This window comes from Pinus tabuliformis, chromosome 6 (genome assembly GCF_031772625.1).
Source record: "Pinus tabuliformis cultivar Carrire ecotype Pingquan chromosome 6, CPIR1, whole genome shotgun sequence".
Taxonomy (NCBI): Eukaryota; Viridiplantae; Streptophyta; class Pinopsida; order Pinales; family Pinaceae; genus Pinus; species Pinus tabuliformis.
In genome coordinates, this window is record NC_142292.1 from 1,995,897,193 (window position 1) to 1,995,923,893 (window position 26,701).

A 26,701-nucleotide genomic window follows, 5' to 3' on the forward strand; every position below is an offset into this window, starting at 1 on the left:
TCATTTGATATGTTCTTATGTTATCTGCTTTTCTGTTACGGATTTTAGTTTGTTTTGAATCTTGATATATGATATATTAGACTTGACTCTATAAAAATTTGAATCTTGATGTATCAAACTCGACTTCTATTTCAATATTCAATATTCACAGTTGGAACTTCAATATGGTTTAATCTTTTATTTTCATTGGTCAATGTTACAATTACATGTATGATTGTATCATGCTTTTCATTTTAAATTTGTTTCAATCATATGATTCATTGATTTATCCTTCATGATGTAAGTGTTATATAATGATAAAGACAGTTAAACTATAAAATTTCAGTGATATATTTATAATTTTTTAGTACTTTGCTATTTTTGTCGAGGTCCCTTGTGTTAAAGACCCTGACGTCCCCCCATGTTTCCTTAAAATTGGTGGGGAGCTTTTGCATAGGCCGCTCATGTGTTTCCCCACTCCCTCGTCCCCACCTCTCGGAAACTTGGTGGCACTATGGTTATATGTAGAAAAACAAATAATACTAGCACCTATCTATCTGAGATCAATTGCCTCTCCCTAGCAACTATCTTTTGTCTTTTTCATCAATTGCTTCAAGAGCTTTTTGTATAAGCTCCGCACTAGAAACTATACAAAGCCCAACATCATGTCTAGGGAGTCTAGCCAAATGGTATTTCAATCGCGTAATCCCTCTTGTAATCTTGGTCCCGCACAATTTGCATGATGGATATACTCGATTTGTCCCACCATCCGGCTCCCCATACTCCCAAAATGGGTCCAAGGCTTTTGGCATATTTGTAGTGAACTAATTCAAACCTAGGGCACCAAAAAAACAAAAAATTGGCATTAAACACCCATACACAAAACATAATAAGTAATAACCACCTCATTTTAAAAAATATTTTTTACTGCATTATTTGCAATGTGAGTGAAAAATGGCAATAAGAGGGTGCATAAGAAAGTAAAAAAAAAAAATGAAGCTTCTTGTCCAAATATGGAGAAAACCCTTGCATTGGCTCATGGGCATGAAAATCATCGCAAATGGAGAAAAAAAAACGAAGAAGCAAAATGTTGGTAGGCAAAGAGACAAGCAAGCATAACCCTAAATCTATGAAAAAAATCATAAACATAGGGGTTTTTAAGAACATATATGTTAATGGAAGAAATGAAATTTGTCTTACCGATCTTCAATCTTTGATCCACAAAAAAAATTTAGTTGGTGGTGATAATCGTTGTTTGATCCTCAATCCCTCCTTGAAAACCACCATAAAGCCCTTCCCCTTCCTTCTCCAAGACTAAGAAACCAAAATGAGCAAATAAAACTACCAAAATCGCTTTTCTAGCCGCGGCACACCCTGCTTGATGATATTTGAGGTCGTAGCACAATATTTTACCAAAACATTAATGATATTTCGAAAATATCGCAATATTTCGGCATCACTAATATTTCGGCAACGTTATCAACACTGATATATATATGATGGAAAATCACTTAACTTGTCATTAATCAATCTGAATTGATTAATTTTTAACTTAATCATCAATATTATTATTATTATTATTACTATTATCCTCTTTATGATATTATTATATTATTATTATTAAAAAATTCAAGTCTCTCAATCATGGGACTCAATCATGTCATATGTAACTCCCCTCAATTAATGCATATGTTTCTCTCTCTCTCTCTCTCTCTCTCTCTCTCTCTCTCTTAATGGATTCATTTCTCTCTCTCTTTAAGCTTTTATACACCTCTTACACTCTCTTACACACTTTAATGACTCATCATAAAAAGATTCATCTTAAACCTCTTTAATGCATAAGTTACACTTCTCTCCTAAATGTATAAGTTACACTCCTCTCCTTTATGGCATAAGCTACACTGCTATTTTGGCATGTGTAACTCATCCTCAAGGCATAGGAGTTACTCCCTCATGAATTCGACCTCCTTGCTCTTCCTATATATTTATGTCTCTTATCCTCACTTGATACACTTGCGTGTGCATGTGAAAAGAGAATTTGAACTTGAGAGAGAGAGAGAGAGTTGGAGTCTAGAGGAAGATTGAGAGAGAGAGAGAGAGAGTCTTGAAGAGCAAGAGCAGATCTTGGAGAGCCAAAGCGATTCAGTGTTTGCATCAGCTACTGCTATCAAAGATCTTAGATTTGGGTGAACTTCTTCATACTCTCATTGTACTTTGTATCTTTGTTGAACAATTGATTTCTAATAGAAAAAGAATCTGGTTGGGTTTTCTCCTTGTGGGTTTAGCCCTGGTCATTGACTTAACTTCTCGGTGTCTCATTGAGTTCTTGCTTGTCTTCTATTGTGCATATGGTGTATATGGTTTATGTTCTATCTACAATTACTTAACTTATATTGTGACATAAAGAAGTTTTGGATTTAAGTGATTTTAACAGGGTAAACATCTTATTTTTAGCACTATTGTGGATCTATCTCTATGCTGCTAAGGGTTATCCAATGGATAAACATATTGAGCAGTAGTAGATCTATCTATTGATCAGAGAGCATTGAGTGCAACTAGATTGTTTAGTTAGGTTAGGTTTTTGTTCATTTTGAGATAATTGGTATTGCTACTAGCGACCTTGTGTTAGTATTGGAGATTGACAAAGTCAGCAAATTGTTTTTGATATTTTCATGTTGATATTGAGCACAGGTGTATCCAGTCTAAAAATATATGAAACATGATCCACTAAGGTGAATTGAAGGTCAGAGCCTTCAGGGCAAGTGGTGGCTTGCTGAGTAGGGTGGTAAGGTGGTGCAAGGTGGAAATTAGAGTCTCCTTCAAGTTGGAGCTTGAGAACACTTCAAGGCAGCAGGGTGGTGCCTAAGGCAAGTTGGAGCCTGTGCAGGGTGTTGGAGCATCCTTTAATTCAAAGCTAATAAAATTAGGGTGTTGGAGCGTCCTTCCAGTTCGAGCTGGTAAATCAAGGGGTTAGAGCCTCCTTCCAGTTGGAGCTAGGAAATCTAGGTGTTGGAGCATCCATTCAGCTGGAGCTGATAAATCAAGGGGTTGGTGATTCCTTCAAGTGTTGTTGGAGAATCTCAGAAGTTGGAGTTTCCTGTTGATGTAATCCTTAAATACCTATATTAAAAGTGTTTAGTGGTTTTTCTCCCGAAAGGGTTTCCACCTAAAAATCTCTTTTGTATTGTCTTTGATGTTGTGCATCGTTGAATGGTGTTGTTGATTTATGTTTTGATTTTATGTTAATGCTATTTAATGCTTTGAAGATAAAAAATTAACTAATTGATGTGAAATATTGATTCACCCCCTCTCAGTATATCTGTCATATGGTGCATTAGATCGATGAAAAACATGTGTTGCGGTACCTACAAGGCACAATGGATTACAGACTGGAATATACAAAGGGGGTGGAGTCAAGTTGACTAGCTACACAATCTTGGATTGGGCAAGCAATGCTAGTGACAGTGTTGTGAATAAAATATATACAAATAATATAAATAACAATCGATGGTAATAACGATTAATTTAATATTCAAATATTCTTATATACAATTACTTGTCCTACAATGGATGTCTTTGTCTTTGAAGTTTTCTGAAGATTATTGCATGTACAAACTTTGTTCGTAACATTGGTATCAGAGCTGTTTGAACCTCTAGCCACTCAACCGCCGCCCAAAACTAGTTTGATCCAGCCTTTGGCCATCAACCTGTCGTCGACTTTATTGCTATCGTGATTCAAGCGTTTTGCCATACAGTTTAAGAGATTCTTCATTTTTGCCATCGAGCCTTTGGCCATTAAAAAAACAAAAAAAAAACAAAAACAAAAAAATTAAGATTAAAAATTTAAATAAAAAATATGTTAAAAAAAAAAAAATATATATATATATATATGTATTAAAATTAAGAAAAAAAACAAAATAAAAAATAGAATTTAAAAAGAAATTAAATCAAACAACAAAAGTATATATATATATATATATATATATATATATATATATATATATAACAAAACAAAAAACAACGAAAACTAAACAAGAGCAGTTTGACAGTTGTCATTGCAGTCGCAGATGCTCGGACAGTCGCCTTCGCAACTGCAAGCACAGACCACAAACATTGTCGTCACTCCTCTTCGATGTTGCCACATCCTTCCACCTCCAACGCACGCATTATTGGTTGCCCTTACCATCGCCAATACATAGTCGTACAACGATCAATTGTTGTACAGCCACCCTCCACTACCACCATCATTTCTTCGACTAGCAACCGCACGACACCAGCCACCACCTCTGTACCCCCTCCTTTCCATTGCCACTACAGCAAGCAGTGCAATCGCACAATCATCACCATAACCCTTTGACCATTGCGACCACTCCAAAATGTCTTAACATCTCCTTGTCTACTCCCTATAGACCACCACTCTGACTATCACGAACCATTTGTTTCTCAAGCCGACTCAGTTTTCGTCGTAGCCCAGCATAAGAGTCTATCGTTGGTCGTCAGCCTACCTATTTCCACCTTCCGTCACTATTAATTTTAGAAAACAATGGTGCGTCCTATGCTTATCACAATTTACTTCAATGTTCCTTTAGCAGCCCAATAACAATTTCCAATTATTTGCAGTAGCAATCACATTAACCATTAATGACATTGACAGTAAATATAGATAGAACATAAAACAAATGCAGAAGACAAGCCAAGACAAGAGGACACCAGATTTGGCGAATGCAAAGGAAAAACCCCAATGTGGGGAAAACCCTTTAATCAAATCTTCTTATTATTATTCAATAGTTCAATAGAGATAGAGTGTACAAAAGTCAAATCAGCCCTCTCAAATTCTGCAGTCAAACTTTAGCCCTAACTAGAAAGTCAACGCTGGTCAAAACAACAGAAATTCTTCCTTGAAGCAGCTCGGTCTTCCTTGGTCAAACTCTGCCTGATCAAGAGGATAAATTCAGCCCAAAACATCTCGGTCAAAGGAGAGAGAAGATTGTTGTAAATTTTCTGTAGTCAAACATCAATCAAACCTAATGTCAACACAGGTCAACCACCCCATAATTCCTTGATTTTTGTGCCCAGCAATGAAGCTTGAGAAAATCGAATCTTTGGCCCAAAACCTGAAGTCAAATTCGGTACGTTGGTCAAATATGTTCCTAAAGCCTGAAATTCGGCATGTAATTTTCTGCCCAAAAAATTGTCCTCCTTGCGACACGTGTGAGAGAGAGAGAGATTTCCCAAGCTGTACGAACCAATCTGATGAAGAGAGAGAAGAAATGTGCATGAATGATGTCCAAATGAGGTGTGAGGTCTCTTCTATTTATACACTTCATTGTGCGTGAAGAGACAGCCATTGGGCTTCTTGAGCCTACATTAAGTTGAGGTCAACTTGAACAATTTGCACATGTGTGGTCATAAATTCAAAATCATACTTTTGCTTGTCCGAATGAGGTGATCTTTATATCAAACTTGGACCTCTCGAAAAGAGGAATCCAATGTAATCATCATGTGCATAAAATGAGTTGTTCCAAGGTGTAATTTAGCCCTAGTTTCCAATTTTAACACTCCCTCTTAACTAGGGAGAATTACAATTGCCAATCCATCTATCATCATCATGCCATCCAGTCGTCATGTACTATCTTTGTCATATCTACTGAACCATGAAATAATAATGAAGAAGAATTGATCGAGAGTGAGTCATAAAACCTTACCACTCTCCACTAACAAAAGTCAATCCAGAGGTAGAACCTCAAATGATCCCAGATCAAGTTGTTGAACACGATGCATCCTAGACACAAGGAGTACGGCAGTACACGATGCGTCCATTGGTAGTGCTATGGTCCCTAACGACTTTTCCCAACTCATTGGCCAAATGAGAGGTACTTCCAATGAGTCTCGAACTCCATGGGTAGGATGTATGTTGGGGCATCGACAAGAGAAGGTGAACCACTCATCCTGCTCATATGCCATAGGAGAAGGTGAACCACTCATCCTATGCATATGTCAATCATAGGGGAAGGTGACCCACTCGCCCTACATACATGTGTCCGCAATCGTAGGGGAAGGTTAACCACTCACCCTACACAAATGTCAACCATCATGGGGTATCACATGGGAAGGTGAACCCCTCACCCTGTATATAGCGCACTACTAGGGGAAGGTGAACCACTCACCCTATGGTCGCTCATAGCTCCAAGAAGTACCCCAAACCCCTAGGAGCTCCCAAAGCTCAACGTCCAACTCATTCGAGAGTCGAGACCATTGTAGGATGGTCTTTCCACGACTCCAAGTCTCTCACCGAAGGCTAAGAATTTGACCTTCCCTAAGGGCTTCGTGAGAATGTCTGCAATCTGCTCATTCGTCCTGATGTGATGGAGCCTTATTGCTCCTTGTTGTACCATATCCCGAATAAAGTGGTACCTGATATCAATGTGCTTGGAGCGATCGTGGAACGTGGGATTCTCTGAAAGGCGAATCCCACTTTGGTAGTCACAGAAGATCACGGTGGTATCCAGCACGTGCTCAAATAGCTCACTAAAAAGCTTCCTCAACCAAACAATTTCACAACAAGACATACTAGCAACAATGTATTCAACCTCGACAGTGCCTAGTGCAACCGATTACTGCTTCTTACTCATCCAAGATATTGAAGAAGACCCCAAAGAAAAGCAACGCCCAGACATGCTCTTATGATCCACCACATTGCCAGCCCAGTGAGCATTATTATATCCATGTAGCCTCAAATTCCCGACAATGTATCTCAAACCATAGTGGATTGTGCCCCGGAGATATCTCAAGAGATTCTTAACAGCAATCCCATGAATGTGATGCGGCTTGACCAAAAATTGACTCAACATATTCACAGCGAAGCATATGTCAGGACGGGAGTTTACCAAGAGAACATCAAGGCCCCCACAAGTTGTCGACACTCGGAAGGATTTGCCAATGTGGGCCCAGGAGCAATTCCACATAGCTTTTTGAAGTTGAGTTCCATCGAAGTAGACATAGACTTGCATTCCACCATCCCACATCTCTTGAGTAGCTTCACAATGTATTGCCTTGAGAAAGGAAAATCTCAACTGGATTTTGCTAGACCTCCAAGCCTAGAAAGTAGTGCATCAAACCTAGGTCCTTCATCTCGGATTTGAAAGCCAACTCCCTCTTGCATTGATAAATGAGAGGGTCTACACCTGTCAGAAAAAGATCATCCACATAAAGAACCAGAATGAGAGGCATGTCATTTTCACTCCTTGTAAAACCCAACTTCTTAAGATAGATATAAATCCTCTCACACCAATCCCTAGGGGCTTGCTTCAACCCATAAAGAGCTTTCTTCAACCTGCATACATGTGTCTTTCGATCTTGAACTTCGAACCCCTCAGGTTGCTCTACATAGACTTCCTCCTTAAGCGAACCATGCAAGAAAGCAATTTTGACATCCATTTGGTGTAGGACCAATCCTTGAGAGGCAGCAAGAGCAATGATGGATCGTATAGTGGTGTATCGGGCAACCGATGCAAATATTTCATCATAGTCCACTCCTTCCTTTTGAAAGAAGCCTCGAGCAACGAACCAGGCCTTGAACTTTTCAGCATTCCCATCAGCTCCATGTTTGATTTTGTAAAGCCATTTTGAAGTGACCACAAACTTGTCCTTAGGTCTAGGAACCACATTCCAGACAACATTTTTCATGATCGATTCATATTCCTCATTCATCACATCCTTCCAAACTTGGTGCTTCACAGCTTTTTCGAATGTACATGGCTCAAATTAAACAATGGTACTCATAGCAACTAAGTACCCTTGGTACATGTTTGGCTTCTTGCCTTCACGAGATGTCCCCCTTGGTGCAACTTGTCTTTCAACATCTTCGAGGGTATCTTTGAGCCACAAAAGTCTTTTCCTTGAGGTATAGGGCTCACCAGTAGGTGGATCAATGGTATCCATCGGGCATCGGATCACCTGTCGGATATTCATCCTTCTTCCCTGCATCATCATCATTGTCCCTCCTAGGGATAAGAAGATCTCTGACTTTCCCGAGGGCAGAATCTTCATCGAAGGTGGAATCATGACTTATTTCCACTTCTCTTTGACCAAGCACATAGATTCTATATGCCTTTGAAGTTTCATTGCAACCCACAAAAGTTCCTTTCTTCCCAGATGCATCTAGCTTGTTTCTTTTCTCTTTTGGCACATGAAAATATACACGACAACCAAAAATTATAAAATGAGAAACATCAGGTTTCTTACTAGTGAAAACTTCTTCGTGTGTCTTGAAGTCCAATGCTTGATGCGGGCACCTATTTTGAACATATACAACAGTGTTGGCAGCTTCTCCCCATAAGAACTTTGGTAGGCCTTGGTCATGAAGCATAGCATGGGTAGCTTCTATGATTGTTCGATTCTTCCTTTCGGCAACTCCATTTTGCTCAGGAGTATATGCAGTAGTGGTCTCCCTCTTAATGCCAACTTCTCTACAATAGTCATTGAATTCATTTGACTCATATTTGGTTCCATTATCGGTCCTCAATATTTTGATCTTCTTCCCTGTTTGATTCTCAACCAAGGCTTTGAAAGAGCGGAACCATTTGAACACTTCATCCTTCTTCAAGAAATAGATCCATGTTTTGCGAGAGAAGTCATCCACAAAAGTTGCATAGTACAAGTATCCTCCTAAAGATGTTACGGGCAAGACACCTAATAGATCAAAATGGACCAATAAAAGAGTATCAGTATTTTGACTTTCACTTGAAGGGAATGGTCCCCTTGTATGTTTTCCAGTTGCACAACCTAACAAACTCCTTTATGATCTATGTTGAATTCGGGCATCCCTGTGACCATCTTCCTTACATCAGGTAAGGCTTTGTAATGAAGGTGAGCAAACTTCGGTGCCATAATTCAGATTGAAGAGAAGTATCACAAGTCATAGCTCCCAAAGGACTTCCTCCAACCTGATAGTGACCTTCAACCCTAAACCCAAGTGTAAATGCATCTTTCGGGTTCCTTTGTCAAACACGTACCTTCCCATCAACGAATGTCACCTTGAAACCTTTATCTTCCATTGCATAGATAGATACCATATTCTTTTTCAAATTAGGTACATACAATACTTCTTGTAGATGAAGGGTTTGACCTTGACTTAAGTGAAGAGTGATAGTCCCTATCCCTTTCACGGGGTAGATGGCATTGTCCCCAAGTATGATCTCCAAATTTGTCTTCTTTTCAACCAAATTTGAGAGGGCCTCCTTGTAACCAGTGAAGTGCCTTGCAGCACCACTATCAATCAACCAATAAGCCAATGTATCCAGCGGAGAGGCAGTGGTGAGGGCAAAAATAAGATAAAATTCTTTTTGCTTATCTACAACATTAGTTTCCTCATACCTGGAGTTTCTCGATCTTTTGGGGGAACAACCATTTCCATATCGAGCAGCGGGAGCATACCTCTTTCCTTTGTTGTTGAACTTGTTGTTCCTTTGATTGCCATTGCCTTTGAAGATGTTGTGGTTGTTGTTGTCATCATCCCTTGGAGTATCCTTCTTATGAGGACACTCTCTAGCATAGTGGCCAAACCTGTTGCAATTGAAGCATCTTCCTTTTCTTCCTTCTTTGAATCCCGGCTTAAATCCTTGACCTTGTCTTTTTGGACCAGCATTGTTCTTCCTTTTAGCATGAGCAGAGAAAGCAATAGGATTATTTCCATTTGAGGGCGACTTATCTCTTTTCATCATCCTTATTTCTTCTTGAGTGCATCTAGACAGTAATTCATCAAAACGCGGAATCCTGTCATTGTTAAGGATGGTAATGTTAAACACATATTATTCTCTTGTAAGACCTCCAAGTGCAATAAGAGTGAGCTCCCTATCACCAAAAACTTCTCCATTAGATAGGAGATCATTCTTGATTTCGGTAATCCTCATGAAGTAGGATTTAAATGACTCTCCTCTCTCCATCTTGATGTCTTTCAACTTGTTCTCCAGAAAGAGGAATCGATTTCCATTGTTTACTTTAAACATCCCAACTAGCTTGTCATACATCTCCTTAGATGTTTCCAAATCAGAAATATAGGCAACCAAAGGCTTGTGAATGGAATCTGCAATAATTTTCTTACCTTTGACTTCACCTTTCTTGTACTTTGTTTTGGCAGCAACGAGTGCATTTGAAGGAGGCTCCACCAATGTGGAAAAAGTCGAAGACGGGATTAATTCGACAAGGGCTGAAAAGTTGACAAACTCGTTAAAGTCGGGAGTTTTTTTAAAAAGTCGGCAAAAAGTCAGCAAAATTAAAAAAAAACACAAAATTATTCTATTTTTTTTTAACATCTAGAGTATCCACAACATCAAATAAATGCATTTCCACATAAACATGTAAAGAAAGCTAATATATAATATGTATATGAAGTCTAGTGCTACATCACATATCAAAATAGTGAATCAACACATGAATCTTGAGTCATATCTGAGTCTCAACTCTCAAGTGTCAAAATATCAACAAAAGATATAATAAATGTATATCATGAGTCGTCTAAAATCATAAAGTAATCAGTCACTGAGATCCTCTTCCCCTTTTACAGGAATAGGGAATGGCTTTGCCTTTTCCTCTAGAGGAAGAAGGTCTTGCCCCTTGGGATACAAATGGACTCAATTGTCCTCTAGAAGTCGATGGAAGAGGTGGCCTCTATCCTATGTTGTTGTTGCCCATCCTAGATGGTGTCACCTCCTCCCCATCATCCTCAACCAACTCTGCCTCCTGACCCTGATGTTGCTCCTCCTCTACCTCTGGCTCTCCTGCCCCTGCAACTGCTACATCCTCTAGATCCACACCTAACCAATCCGGGATCAAGTGCATGATCGGCCTCTCAGTCTCGACCCTCCATGCAGCGGTGGTATCAATATTGTCCAATGAGATGGCTTCCACATCAGTAGGTGTCTGAAGTTGTCTCACCCACAATCGAAGATTGTAGTAGACGTAGACCATGTCATTGAGGCGTTGGGACTCCAATCTGTATTAGGGTCATAGATTGTAAATTAGTATTTAGAAAATTTAAATATTAAAAATAATCAAATGAATTCAAAAAATTTAATTTGAAATTTTTTTAACTATTGTGCTTTTTGCTGTGTATTTTGTCAAATACACTCCAGTTGCTCTCACACCCAGAGGAACTGCATGTTTGGTTGAGCACTCGAATGGCAAGCTTTTGGAGATGGGGTACTCTAGCACCAAAGCTTGTCCACCAAGCATCTACAAATTAAAAGAAAAATGAGAAACATAAAAAAAAACATTGAAATTCTAAACTTGAAAGTTTGAAACAAACTGAAGCTTACCTAGCATTTTGGTCGTCCTATTCTTAATAGCCATGGTAAAACCAAATGTGCCACCTCCCATCATATAGACCTCCATTTATTTAGAAATATATTCACATTCTTGGTCAGATGACACCATCCTCTCGACACAAGTGAAAAATCCATCCATCACCTCAGCATCAAATTTGAAACCACAGGCGTAAGAAAATGTGGGGTTGAGGTAGATACCTGCAGCATGAATGGGGCGATGGAGGGTATTTTTCCATCACTCATCAATCACTCTCCATATGACCTGTTGTTTCTCTAACCCCTCGTCTCCCTTATCTCCATAATAAGCACGAATGGCTTCTTTGGCGCTATCCATGGCCTCATACAAGTAGCCCATTGCGGGCTTGTCGCCATCAACCAACCAGAGAATCCTTACCAAAGGTTCTCAAATGGAACACACCTCCTCTACTCCTGCCCAAAAGCTCTGATCATATGAAACTAATCTGCATATGCCCTCTCCCTCTAGGTTGCGGCTAATAGATAAAGGACGCCAATCTGCTGAAAGAAACATGCTCTTCACATCCCACATAGAATTCAACAGAGACTGAAGAGATATGAAAGTAGTGGCAAATCGTGTAATGGCAGGACGCACCAACTCTTTGTTTTTGGTGTATTATCTCATCAAACTAAGCATAGATGCATGATTATATATAAATTTTGTTATGCTCCCAGATGATTCAACAATATCCCTCAGAATAGGAAACTTACCTATATCCTCCAACATCAAGTCAATGCAATGAGCAGCACAAGGTGTCCAAAACAAGTTAGGATACCTCTCCATAAGCAACTTGCCAGCTGCAACATAATTTGCAGCGTTGTCCGTTATGACTTGGACAACATTGCTTGGGCCTACTTCCTGAATGAAGAGGTCCAACAACTCACATAATGTACGTGCATCTTTAATGTGTGCAAATGCATCAACAGATTTCATAAACATTGTCCCCTTGGGACAACTAACCAAGAAGTTAAGAAGGGTCCTACCCTTCTGGTCAGTCCAACCATCTGACATGACTGTGCATCCAGTTTGTTCCCATGATGCCCTAAACTCCTCCAATCTAGAAGTGCAATCAATCTTTTCATCTTGAAGAAGAGGCCCTCTCAATTCTGCAAAGGTGGGGGCTTTGTACCCCGAGCCAACGACAACAACAACATCAAAAATAGGCTAGTAGAATGGGTTTGTCTTGGCAATGTTGAAAGGAACATCACTCCATAGAAGACACTTACTGACCAATCTATCATCTTCTACCTTTTCCTTTTTTTTAAACGCTAATTTGATGCCAGGTTGTGCACCAGTTGTGGTTCTAGGAACAAAAAAAGATGAGATAGATGAGGGGTTGGGACATATGGGTGAGGAAGGTGATATTGAAGAAGCACTGCCACTCTCAATTCCCCCCTCTTAAGGCCCTTACAAGTTGGAATTTTAGTGTTGCCCTGGTGTCTTTTCCCTCTTCTTTAACCATCAATGATTGAATGGCCCGTCGGATGATTTCTGGAGTTGTATTTGGGCAAAGGTCAAAATTTTGCCCCAGAATTTGCCCCAAATGGAAATTTACGCTGTTGATACCTCCTGACATATGCTTGCCACACAAATTGCAAGTCAAATACATTCTATTGATCCCCCCAGATTCGTGTATAGTATCAGGTTCACCATATTCCCACATAGCGTCCAAAAGCCTTGGCATTTTGTTTTAAACTTTGAACTTGAATTTAAAACTGGGCACAAAAAAAAAAAAATTGAAACAAATTAAAAAATTCCCATCACATAAGAAGCAAACACAAATGCAATAGTTGATTTTAGATTTTAAATGCCTCTTCTCAGTCACTTGAAATTTGAAAACACTCAGATTCAGTAAACAAGGGTTTGAATTTTTGTCATTTTATCCTTGAAAGTTGAAGTTTTGCTTCAATCTAGATTCTAAACAATGTTTCCCTTTCAAAATTCTAGGGAAAAATAAGATATAAACAAACTAATCGAGTTTTAGATAAGTATAGAAAGATTTAAGAAAACATTTGTGTAAAAAAAACCAAGAGAGAAATTAAAATACATACCTGGCAGCAACAATTTGGCACTTTGAATCTCCCATGGTGAGCAGTGGACAAATCTCCAAATCCCCACCACAAAACTCACAAATATTCTCCTCTAGGGCAATGGCAAACAGCTATGAATCTCCACAGCGCCGAATGGGAGAAAAAACAGCAGAAAATGATATCATTTTCGGCCTTTTTGGCCTCTTTATCCACGGCCTGGGAGGGCAGCCAACTTTTTGGGTCGACTCCCAATTAAATCGGAAGTATAACGACTAAATCATGATTTTTTCCTTTCTGAAAAAGTTGACAAAAAATCAAATGATTAAATCGTTTAGTTGAAAAAATCACATTTTTAGGATTAAATCGCGATTTTTCACAGGCTTTTTCCACACTGAGTTTTGCTCCACCACTTTTCCTTTGACATAATCCATAGCATCATTCTCTTCCAAAGTCAAATCCAAAGACATCTTCCATGCATGATAGTCGAATTTGTCCTTAAGCTTGTCCTCGGATTTGAAGTATAATGTAGTCATCATTGAGGCTAGTTCCAAATCATTGTCCAACAGCATCCCTTAGTGATTGCTTTTCTCACACTTGCTTGGGCTTTGTCTTCACCTAGGCTCCGATACCATGTTAATTTTAGATAACAATGGTATGTTCTATGCTTAGAACAATTTACTTCAATGTTCCTTTAGCAGCCCAATAATAATGTCCAATTATTTTCAATAGCAATCACATTAACCATTAATCATATTGACAGTAAATGCAGATAGAACATAAAACAAATGCAGAAGACAAGCCAAGACAAGAGGACACCAGATTTGGCGGATGCTAGGGAAAAACCCCAATGTGGGGAAACCCTTCGATCAAATCTTCTTATTATTATTCAATAGTTCAATAAAGAGAGAGAGTACAATAATCAAATAGACTAGCCCAATACAAAGTGAAATCAGCCCTGTCAAATTTTGCAGTCAAACTTCAGCCCTAACCAAAAAGTCAACGTTGATCAAAACAACAGAATTCTTCCTTGAAGCAACTCAGTCAGTCTTCCTTGGTCAAACTTGGCTTGATCAAGAGGATAAATTTAGCCCAAAACAGCTCGGTCAAATTCAATCAAAGGAGAAAGAAGATTATTGTAATTTTCTGCGGTCAAACAACAATCAAACATGTAGTCAACGAAGGTCAACCAGCCCAAAATTCCTCTATTTTTGTGCCCAACAACGAGACCTGAGAAAATTGAATCTTTGGCCCAAAAACCGAAGTCAAATTCAGTCAAATGCCCCTTGGTCAACGCTAGTCAAACCTGCCCCTGAAGTCTGAAATTCAACCTGTGGTTTTCTGCCCAAAAAAACGTCGTCCTTGCCACACATGTGAGAGAGAGAGGTTTCCCAAGCTGTACGAACCAATTTGATGAAGAGAGAGAAGAAATGTGTGAGTGAATCATGTCCAAATGAGGTGTGAGGTCTCTTCTATTTATACACTTCGTTGTGGGTGAAGAGACACATCCATTGGGCTTCTTGAGCTTACATTAAGCTGAGGATGACCTGAACAATTTGCACGTGTGGTCACAAATTCAAAATCACACATTTGCTTGTCTGAATGAGATGATCTTTATATCAATCTTGGACCTCTCGAAAAGAGGAATCCAATGTAATCATCATCTCCATCAAATGAGTTGTCCCAAGGTGGAATTTGGCCCTAGTTTCCAATTTTAACAGTCATCGACCACCACTTTGTGTTGTCGACCATCTTGTTGTCGTGATTGCTACCAAATTTAGTGCCTCCTTTCACATACAATTAAAACAGCGATTGAAACAATTGATCAAGGAAAGCCACCAAACGAGCCATTAATTTAGTAGGAGGAGATTAAAAATGTATTTATTCAGGGAGGACTTATATATATAACGAACCAAATCCGTGTGATATTTAACGTGATTTTTGCAAACAATATTCTAGAAAAGCATAAGGAAGGTCACAACTCCCATACCAAACACACATATCTCTACCAAACGTCACCACTTTAATAATAGCGTACTAGTGGATTTTAAGAGATATTACATAGACTTTTATATAGACATATATATTTAAATTTTAAAAAGGGGTGATTCATAAACATAAATTAAGGTTTTTCTTCAAAAGTTTAAAAAAAAGAAAGGAAAATAAAATAATAATATTTTATTATAAATATTAGAGAGCGATACCTTTAATACTCTAAGCTCATCAACGAACGCAAAATGGAGTCAATCACTGAATAGAAAGGAATGTAATCTAAATCAGAAATGAATGAAGATTTTCCTATAAGGGTAAGTACACATCACGAAATATTTACATTAAAAGGGAATATCCAAGGCAAAAAGGTTAATATCATTATCAGTATAAGCAACGAGGAAAATTACATTAATATTAATCTAGCGAATCACCTATTTATTTCAAATGCCAATGTAGGCAAAAAAAGAGATATTTTTGGAGAAAAATATGAAATTAATGATTTACAAGAGACCACAAATCATTATGAGTACATATCTCAATTTTGTGTTGTAACTATGTTTGACAGAGAGGTTGAGATAATTCTTGTGTAGGAATTTACAGGGTAAGTTCCTCAGATAGAACAGCAAAGGACACCACTCACAAACAGATCACAGATCAATACACCAGTATTCTTGACGTGGTTAAAACCCTCAAAGAGGGAAACAGTCCACAGCCTGAGCCAACGCCCACTTCAAGCAATTTATTAATAAAAGAATGAAAATTTACATAAGCTTCTCTCATGAACGGTCACCCTACAAATGACCCTCCATGCTCTTTAAATAGAGTAATACTGAATCGGGTGTTAAGCCAGGAATCAAATGTCAGTAATACCGAGGAGAGAATGAATCGCCGAATCACTTCATGTTTAGAACATATCGTGACCGTCGGATTGTAAGTTACAAATGTACATAGTAAAGAAACACACTTTACCTAACTCTACACTAAAACAAGTTATACTTAACTATTTCCTATGTGTCGGAATATCCTAACATCCCCCCTTAAGAACAACTTGGGATAGGATTGAAGGATGTACAAATATGACACAAAAAGAGAAGGAAGGAGGCAGTAGAGCCTATCCCCCCTTAGTGACAACTTCCTGAACTCCAACCATAAATCTAAGTTTAGTAAACTTCACCTCTGTGAGAGTCTTTGTAAAGATGTCTGCAACTTGATCATCGGTTGAACAATATTGCACTTCAAGAACATGGTCATGAATGAGCTTCCTGATGAAGTGCATGTGTAGTTCAATGTGTTTGTTGCACTGATGTTGGACTGAATCTTTGCATAGTTGAATGGCACTTTGATTATCACACCAAAGTGTAGTCGGATGTCGCTGCTGAAAACCAAACTCTAACAGGATTTGACGAAGCCACAGGGCTTCCTTACTAGATTCTACGGCACCACGATATTCTGCTTCTGCTGAAGAAAGAGAAATGGCACTTTGTTTCTTGAAAGTATGTCCAGAACCAAGAGTGAAAACATAACCTGCAGTAGACTTCCGATCATCAAGGTCACCAACCCAATCGGAATCAATGAAACCAACCAATAGAGGAGATGCTTCTGCACTGTAATGAATCCCAAACTGAATTGGACCTCGAACATAACAAAGTATTATGTTAGCTGCTTTCTAATGACTTTCTTGTAGGTTTTGCATAAACTGAGCAATAAGGCCAACAGCAAAGGAAAGGTCAGGACGGGTATGGATCAGATACAAAATTTTCCTACAAGTTGACGGTATAAGGTAGCATCAACTTCAGGCTAAGTACAAGTGACTGAAAGTTTGGCTCCAGACTAAAAGGGAGAAGGGGTTGGCTAACAGTCTTCCATGTGAAAGTGGCGTAAAAGATCACAGGCATACCTGGATTGGGAAAGGGAAATACCTTCCTTGGATTGCAAGACTTGAACACCAAGAAAATAATGCAAGTGTCCTAAGTCTGTCATTTCAAACTGCTTTTTAAGGCTAGACTTCACTTGGTTTATAAGGTTGGGATCACTACCAGTAAGGATAAGATCATCAACATAAAGAACAAGAATGATAAGATACTTACCCACTTTCTTGGTGTAGACAGTATTGTCAAAATGACACCTAGAAAAGCTAGTATCTAAAAGAAAGCTATCCATTTTGGCATACCAAGCCCGAGGGGATTGCTTGAGACCATAAAGGGATTTCTTAAGCCGACATACAAGGCTGGATTTTGTTTGTATAAAGCCATGAGGTTGTTCCATATAGATTTCTTCATGCAAATCCCCATGCAAGAAGGCAAATTTAACATCCATCTGATGGACTTCCCATTTGAAAGAGGCAGCAAGGGAAAGAACAAGGCGAATAGAGTTCATTTTGGCAACAGGGGAGAAGGTTTCAGTATAGTGAATGCCTTCAACTTGTGAAAAAACCTTAGAAACAAGACGGGCTTTATGTTTATCAACTTTTCCATCTGATCCATACTTGGTTCTATAAAGAAACCAATTTGGAAGAGGAACAAGATCCCATGTATCATTTTCCAATAATGAAGGATATTCTTCATTCATAGCTGCATCCCAATCTGGATGGCCTAAAGCTTCTGCAAAGGTGTCAGGATCATAATGCGTTGAAGCTTGAGCCAGTAAAGAAGAGGCTCTATCGAACTGAGAACATGTACGTCGCGGATTTGTAGGATCACCTGCAAGAGCACCTGCCGCATCCCGAGTAGCACAGACCCATTTTGGAAGCTAAGGATTTGAAGGAGGATCCTAAGAAGGTGGGGGAGGATTGTCATCCTCGCTGTCATCATCTGAAGAAGAAATATTTTCGAAAGTAGAAGGGATATAGAGAGGTGGCACATCCGCCGAACTAGGCTCGTAGGCCGATATATTTTCATCAAAATTTACATCTCTTCTAATGATAACATTTTTGGACTTAAGTGGAATAAGTCTATATCCTTTGACATCTTCAGGATATCCAACAAATATACATTTTTCACTCTTAGGTTCTAAAGCTTTATGTTTCTCATCTGGAATATGGGCCCATGCTTCACTTCCAAAAACACGAAAGTGACTTACATCTGGTTTAATTGAGCTCCATGCTTCTTCTGTAGTGATATTCTTTAAAACCTTATTAGGAGTGCGATTTACTATGTAATTTGCACAGTTAATTGCTTCTGCCCAAAAATTAAGACTAAGTCCTTTAGATTGAAGCATACAATTAGCCATTTCCTTTAAGGTGTGATACTTCTTTCAGCTACACCATTTTGTTGTGGAGTATATGGAACAGTATGTTGCATTTGAATTCCATGCTCAGTGCAAAAGTTGATGAATTTGTTGTTAACGTATTCTCCGCCATTATCAGATCTTAGCTTAAGAATTTGATGTCCAGATTGTTTTTCAACAAAGGCCTTAAAGGCCAAGAACATGTTAAATACTTCACTCTTGAGTTTTAAGAAGTATACCCAAGTGCGTCTGGAGAAATCATCGATGAAAGTTAAGAAATACTTGTAGCCAAAGAATGAAACAACTGGAAGTGGACCACATAAATCACTATGCACAAGTTGTAAAGGGGCTGAGGCATGCCAAGAGGCACGTTTTTCAAAACTATCCCGATGATGTTTTCCTAGTATACATCTGGAACAAACACCATCTCTGCAAGATACCATAGGAAGACCTGTCACCATATTTTCTTTACATAGATTTTGAAGAGAGCGATAGTTTAAGTGACCAAATCGCTCATGCCAAAGTTTGCTCACTTCATCATTATGAGCAACAAATACTGACGGAAGAGTTCATGACCCAAAGTTGTTAAACTTATACAACCTTGTAGAATTATCAGTAATGCCAGTAGCTAAAATCTGTTTAGGATCTCTTAGGTCTTTAATTACAACATCGTGAGGTGAAAATTCAACTTTTTTACCTTCACCTGAATGAGTTATCTGATATACAAATAGAAGGTTGCAGGATAAGGATGGAACACATAATACATCATTAAATTGACCATTGTCTAGATGAATAGTTCCAGTCCCTACAACACTAAGAGATCTATCATCACCAACATATATATTTTGGTGTTACAATCATTTAAAGAAGAAAACATGGCTTTGTTTTTCGCCATGTGATAAGAAGCTCCAGAATCAATGAGCCACTCACGAGAATGAGAAGAAGAAGATACATTTAGTGCATAACCAGACCGAGATGCTTGACAACCACATGCAGAAAGTGTTATTCCTGAAGATGAAGTTGAAGTTGAAGGGTGCTCCAAATGGATGTTATGCTTCTTCATTGCTGCTTCCAAGGCTTCCATCTTCTTAAAGCATTTGGATTCTAAGTGGCCATCTCGATTACAAAAGTGCCAATGTCTATCAGTCTTCTTCCCTTTGTTTTAATTTGCCTTATCATTTTGTTGAAATGATTTTTCATTTTGAGACTGAAATTGCTTAGGACCCTTGTTTGGTTTGGGACCATTCTTTTTAGGATACTGCTTCTTAGGATTCTTTGAATTTGGTTGTTGATGGGCAGCTAAGGCATTCTTAGAAGAGTTTCCAAGATTAAGAAGACCAAGATGTAAGAGTTTTTCTTGTTCTCTTATTAAAGAATCACAAAAGGCATCAAAAGAGGGGGACTTGTAGTCTTGTCCTTGAGAAATAAAGGATTCTCTAGTAGAATGGAAGGTGGAAACAAACACAGAGTAGGCTGGTCCCAACTTAGTAAGAATGGAATAGATAAGGCTATCATCTTCTTTCTTAACCTTAACACCTTCCAAGAGAAGTCTAAGAGTCTTGAACTTGGACAAAAAATCTTCAATGGAAGAAAAATTATTGGGGTCCAACATAAGCAACTCATTTTTGAGTTGATGGGCTTTAATTTCATTTTTAATTCCAAAAACTTTAGTGAGTTGTTTCATTGCTTCATTAGGGGTATCAAGTTCTGCGATATGGAATCTAAGGTCTGGAGAAATAGACATCCCTATCAACCCACGTGCTTGATCTTGCATATTTTCCCATTTGTTGCCTTATCTTCATCTTTAGGTTTAGTTTCTTGGCCTGAGGCTATTCTGTAAAGACCTTTACTTCTAAGTAAATCCACAATGTAGGACCACCATTGGAGGTAGTTGGTGTTGTCAAGAATAGCTTGGCATGGACTTTCCATTTTAACAGAAACTGAAGTTGTAGATGATGAAACTAAGTGTTCCAATGGAAATATCTCGAAAAATTAGGCTGATTCAAAAAAAAACGGCTCTGAAAATAGCTTCCGGATGAAAAAGTTATGGCTTTTTGAAGAAAAGTTATTAAAGATGCCGACGAAGTGCGTGAATGTGAGGAAGCGAATGATTATGCTATATTCAAAAAAAATCCTCCTCACCCCCCCCTTTCCAAACTTAATCTAATTAGTTCACTTTAAAAAAGATTTTATGTAACCCACTTTTATAAATAAGTGAAAGTCACTATTACAATGGTACTTTATGAGCTACTCACTAAATTGTAATTTAAATAGAAGATAAAGAGACTTTAGAATTATAAGTACTCACTTTTTATAAGGGTGAGAACACTTTTACATAAAGTAACTTTAAAACATAAGTTACATGTGCTATATGAAAAAGTAACTCAACAAAAAGAAAGACTTGAACCCAAGACCTCTATTCTCATAAAGTAACTTTGGACCAAGTGAGCTAGTTTAAAAGGCTACTAATTTTTGGAAAAGAGGAAAAAGGGGGGGGTTTCTTTTTTTAGTCATTGAAACTTTGGGGCACGTGCTTACTTGAAAAAACTCTTTTTGCCTACAAAACAAACAACCACACAACCCAACAAGGACATGCAAAAAAAACAAACTTTATGGCTTGAAGTTAGCTTTCACCGAAAACTAAATATTTTCATGAATGTTTCTGATTTTCTGAGATCACACTAAGGCGTGGCAGAAAAGAGAATACCCATGAGAGAAATCCTTCCTTTTTGTTTCTGATTTGCCTAGATCACACAGAGTCGCAGGGCAAAGAGCATACGCCGAAATGAAAGGTATAGATCCAGTAATAAAAAACAAAGAGCTAAATAAACCAAAATAAACACAGAGATGAATAACTAGAACTGCAAAAAAAAAGTGTATACCTCCAGATCTTAAAATGACATAGCTAGGGCTACTGGAAACCTTTTCGCGTGAAACGAAAGGGGTTCCTCATTGGAATAAATGCTCCTAACACAATAGAGCAGTCCTCTCGGCCCGAAACCAATTAGAAACAGTAGATGTAGGAAATGACAATCGGATGTAGTTGTACCGGCTTCGAATTTGGATCACCAACAGATGCGGCCCTCAAATAGCTCTGATACCATGTAGGAATTTACAGGGTAAGTTCCTCAAATAGAACACTAAAGAACACCGCTCACAAACAGATCACAGATAAATACACCAGTATTCTTGACGTGCTTAAAACCCTCAAAGTGGGAAACCGTCCACGGTCTGAGCCAATGTGGCCACTTCAGGCAATTTATTAATAAAAGAATGAAAATTTACATAAGCTTCTCCCATGAACAATCACCCTACAAATGACCCTCCATGCTCTTTAAATAGAGATCATGGACCACTCGGGTGTTAAGCCACAGATCAAGTACCGAGGAGAGAATGAACCGTCGGATCACTTCATGTCTAGAACATATCATGAACGTCAGATTGTAAGTTACAAATGTACATAGTAAAGAAACACATTTTACCTAACTCTACACTAGACCAAGTTATACTTAACTATTTCCTATGTGTCGAAATATCATAACATCTTGGTCGACCTTGGTTTAAAGAATTGGGTGCGTTCATGTAAAACATAGAGAAAATAATTGTGATGTTTTCTTATAAGGAAAAGATGATCACATTCGGAGACATGACAATAAAGTCAAAATCGATAATGCCCTCATCAGAAGACTTTAAAGATGTTATGAAATTGATGCCTCAAAAGAATCAAAACACAATATCGAAGAAGCAAAAGGAATTTCAAGAGGTCATATTCAATAAAAACGAAGAAAATTCTCGTTTAAAAGATCATAACCGGAAACTACTTGCACAAGTCACGAAGTGTAAAGTTTAAAAACACAACTTAGAACAAGAAAAGGAAAGTCTCATGAAAGAATTTAACAAGAAGATTGATTTAGGATGGTCAGATCCTTTCTCAGTTCAACAATTTTATTTATCACTCAGAGGATCTTATCATCTTGTACCAACGAAGATGACAAATCAAACAATTTCAGAAGATGCAAATAGATTACAAAGACATATAAAAAGATGACACGCCTTGTCAACAATAAGCTTTTAGGAAAAGCTTTTTAAGAGAAAGGCAATGTTATGAATAAAATATATACAAATAATATATATAACAATAGATAGTAATAGTATAAATTTAATAATAATTAGTTATGAAGAGGCATGTCTCTAAGGGACATGGTCGTTCATTAAAGGGCACCTGCCTAGGTATATAAGTGGGCCCTCATTTGTAACCAATATCATCTCACTTCTAAGAAACCAGATTCGTTCCTCGGCCCCCTCATGTCCCGAATCAGTTGAACTGGACACGATTCGATAGGACACATTTCCTCCAGATCATGTCCCGATTCTGGGACACGTGTCCGCCTTTTTGAGTGTCACGCAACCCATAAAGGGCGGTTTTGACCCATTTCAACTTCACATTTGATTTTCTCTCTTGTTGTGGGTTTGTTGTGGATGTGTGGGAGTGAATAGCAAAGGATGTGGGAGCATTTTGGATGCGATTCAAGCAACAAGTATGTGCATTTTGTCTCTATTTTCTTTGCATTTTTTAATAACAATTTGCATGTGCATTTTTTTACAAATTTCTTCATTTTTCTTTATTTTTTTACAGCATTCATGACTCAAACAAGGGCAGCAGGGAAGGGGAAAAGGGAGGGGAAGAATGTCCCCATTGGAGATGCCTCTCTTGTTCCAATTTCATCAAGGTCTACAACAGTGCCCTCTATTTGAAGAGGGTCTACAACAATAGCTTCAAACATTGGGGAAGACAACAGCCTCAAGATAACAAATATCCCTTGTGGAAATATGTCACAAGAGAGCAAGGGCAAGGCAGCGATTTGAGGGGAGGCGGCAATGTTGCTTGGAAATGCAACTATTGCAACAATCATTTCATGAGCACATATTACCGTGTGAAATCTCATTTCAAGTTGTTGGCTTTACCAGGTTATGGAATTACAGCATGTACAAAGGTGTCTTTCGCTGAGAGGAAGAAAATGGAAAAAGAGTCCAATGTTGACATGGCAAAGGTGGTTGCAACATCTAAACAAAACAAGAATGACGATCCCCTTCCATTCTTGAGGAAAAGCAACAACAAATTTCCATTTGAGAGTTTTGGTGGGGGACAAGTAGCAAAAATAAAAACAGTGGCACTTGGTCCGATGGACAGGATTTTGCAGAAAGAGAAATGGGAAGAGTTTGATCTCACCATTGCATTATTTTTCTATCAGAACTTCATATCCTTTAATGTTGTACGCTCACCTTATTTATTGAGATGTGTCGAGCTCTAACTCAAGGGGTTCCATCAAGGTATGTGCCTTCTGTGTCAGAGAAGCTTAGAACCACATTTTTTATGAAGGCGCAGAAAGAGGTGGACAAAATGCTTGGGCCTATTAAATCATCATGGCCAACATTTGGGGTTAGAATTGTTTGTGATGGATGGACAGATCCAACATGCCACCCACTCATCAACTTCATAGTGTCTTCCTTGAATGGTCCAATTTTCTTGAAATCAGTGGATGTACTTGGACAATACAAGGATGCAAAATATATGGGTGAGTTGTTCATTAAATTTATTGAAGATGTAGGTGTTGATTCTTGTGTGCAAATTATTACAGATAATGCATATGTTTGCAAGGTTGCTGGCGTGATTGTGGAAGCTAAATATCCACTAGTATTTTGAACACATTGCATTGTCCATTCTTTGAATTTAGCACTTAAATCTATTGCTTTTGACGTGCTTTGGATTGGAAGTATTATTGAGGATGCATGGCATATCCGCAACTTTGTACAAAATCATACAAATGCCCTCATTATCTACAAGGGGTACACCAATCTATCATTGTTGAAGATTGCAGATACACGATTTACCTCTTCATTCATCATGTTGAATAGGTTGAGGGAGGTCAAGACCGCTCTTGGCACCATGGTTATTTCAAAGTTTTGGTCTTTTCGGAGAAAGACAGATCAAGCAGCCTCAAAAAGAGTGTAGGACACAGTGTTAGATGATGCTTGGTGGGAGAGGGTAGATCTACTAATTAAGATCATGAACCCTATCATTTCTTTGCTACGATTTGCAGATACAGACCAACCCATCCTACGAGAGGTTTATGAGGGATGGGATTCCATAATTCAGTCTGTGAGGAGCATTATTTTACAGAGTGAGTGCCCCGAGTATGAAACATCATCAGAGGCCTTCTTCACCACCATACAGGATATTATTGTCAGTAGATGGGACAAGAATTGCACACCTTTTCATTGTTTGGCTCACTCATTGAACCCAAAATACTACAACCATGAGTGTGGTTGAATGGTGAACCTTCAAGCAGATTCCCTTCTCACATGGATGGTGAAATTTCATAGGGGAGAAAAGATGCATTGAGGCGGATTTTCAAGATAGAGCATCCCTTAATGAGGTGGAGGATGCCTTTACAGAGTTTTTCACTGGCACTGGTCAATTTGCGGGATATGATGTGATTAGAGGCCGAGGGGGCCAAGAAGCCCTATTCTTCATGGGAAATCCATGGGGCGACAAGCCCTCTTCTACAACAATTAGCCATGAGGCTCCTCTCTTAGGTGACTTCATCCTCTTGTTGCGAGAGGAATTGGAGCACATATGGGAATTTGTATAGTGTCAAGAAGAGCGGGCTTGAGTAGTGCAAGGCAGAGACAATGGTGTATGTGCACACCAAACTTCATCTTATTTACAAGCAAAGGGATGACTGGTTGAAGGGAAAGACAAAATGTGGGATGTCTTTCCTAATGATATGGGTTTGGACAACAGTTTTGAGTTGGCATTGGCCAACTTGGATCTTAATGAGCCAGTGCTAGAGCCTGTCACTTTTGATGATGGTGATACTCTAGAGGGGTCATCCGCCACACCAACGAATGCAAAGATGACATTGGATACAGAGGAGGATGATGCAGCAGAGGAGAGCAGTGGTGACCATGATGATGACAGTGATGTTGATTTTGATGATGAGGATTGATGATGCATGAGCTACCTACTGCCTTGAGGCTTGTAATTGTTTTGTATTTGCTATTTCTATTTGCCATTGGCATTGCTACTACCATTGGCAAAGGGCAAGCATGTCTACTTCAAAGACAAGATGAGAGTGGTGAGAAACACCTTCCTTGGTAAGAGGGAGTGTTGAGAAATGGTACAAAGGAAGCATTCCCTAGTACAATGTGCCTAGCCTAGGAAAAGTGGTAAAATGAACCGCTTATGAAAACAAGTTTTATTTATACAATGATTTTATAAAGTAGTTTTTTTATATTTAATTACTAAAAGTGACTTCAGTGATTTTAGAAAATGGTTTTTTCTCAAAGTGATTTGTAAAGTTTAAGTGTCTTGAGTGATTTTAGAAACTATTTTTTTTCTAGAAGTGACTTGAGTCATCTCAATGAGAGATTAAGTCACAACCGTTGATCTTGAGATGGCAAGATTTAATGGGTTTAGTAATTAATGAGTTTATAAAGGAGAAGGGGGAGTAAAGAGGAAGGTTTTTTTTATTCTTCATGAGATTTCGAGAAGTGAAGGAGGAGAGGAAAGGAGAAAAGGAGGCTGAGAAAGCAAAATCCTAGCAGAGAAAGAAGTGTACAGCAGTAAAAACAGCCACCAGACAGCACAAATTCCAAGACAGGGAACAGGCATGGAATTTGAGGCAAGGATAGCATGATTTTCAAGGCAGCTAGGCTGCAATTATTGCAGAGAGTAGGCACAAAATCTGAGACTGTTAGAGCTTGAAATTCAAGGCAGCCCGCAGGCACAAATTTCTAGGAGTAAGCTGTTGATTTTCTGACTGTGAATGGCACAAAAATCAAGGCAGCTAACTCAAGAATTCAAGGAACAGCTACAGCACTTTCTCCAAGGAAATTTCGTGCACAAATTTCAAGGGAGATAAGTGGATTTAATTGCTTTTATTTTACACTGTAAAATTCTCTGATTAGAAATAAATTTCTCTCTCACTGGTTTTCCCTTCGTGGTTTTTCCAGGAGTAGTGGACCAAAAGTCACCATGTTAAATTTTTGTGACTGCTGCATTTATTCTCAGAGAAAATGAAAGAGTGGAGTAGGCTTATGTGTTTCATGTTTTAGAAAATATTCATGTTTAAAAA

The 26,701-nt window shown here is 38.5% G+C and overlaps 1 protein-coding gene across 1 annotated transcript in view; it reads right to left on the reverse strand.

Annotated features, from left to right (window-relative positions):
• The window catches only part of LOC149267246 (TLD-domain containing nucleolar protein), a 178,212-nt gene that overhangs the window by 18,727 nt on the left and 132,784 nt on the right, over window positions 1-26,701 (reverse strand). The window lies entirely within an intron of this gene.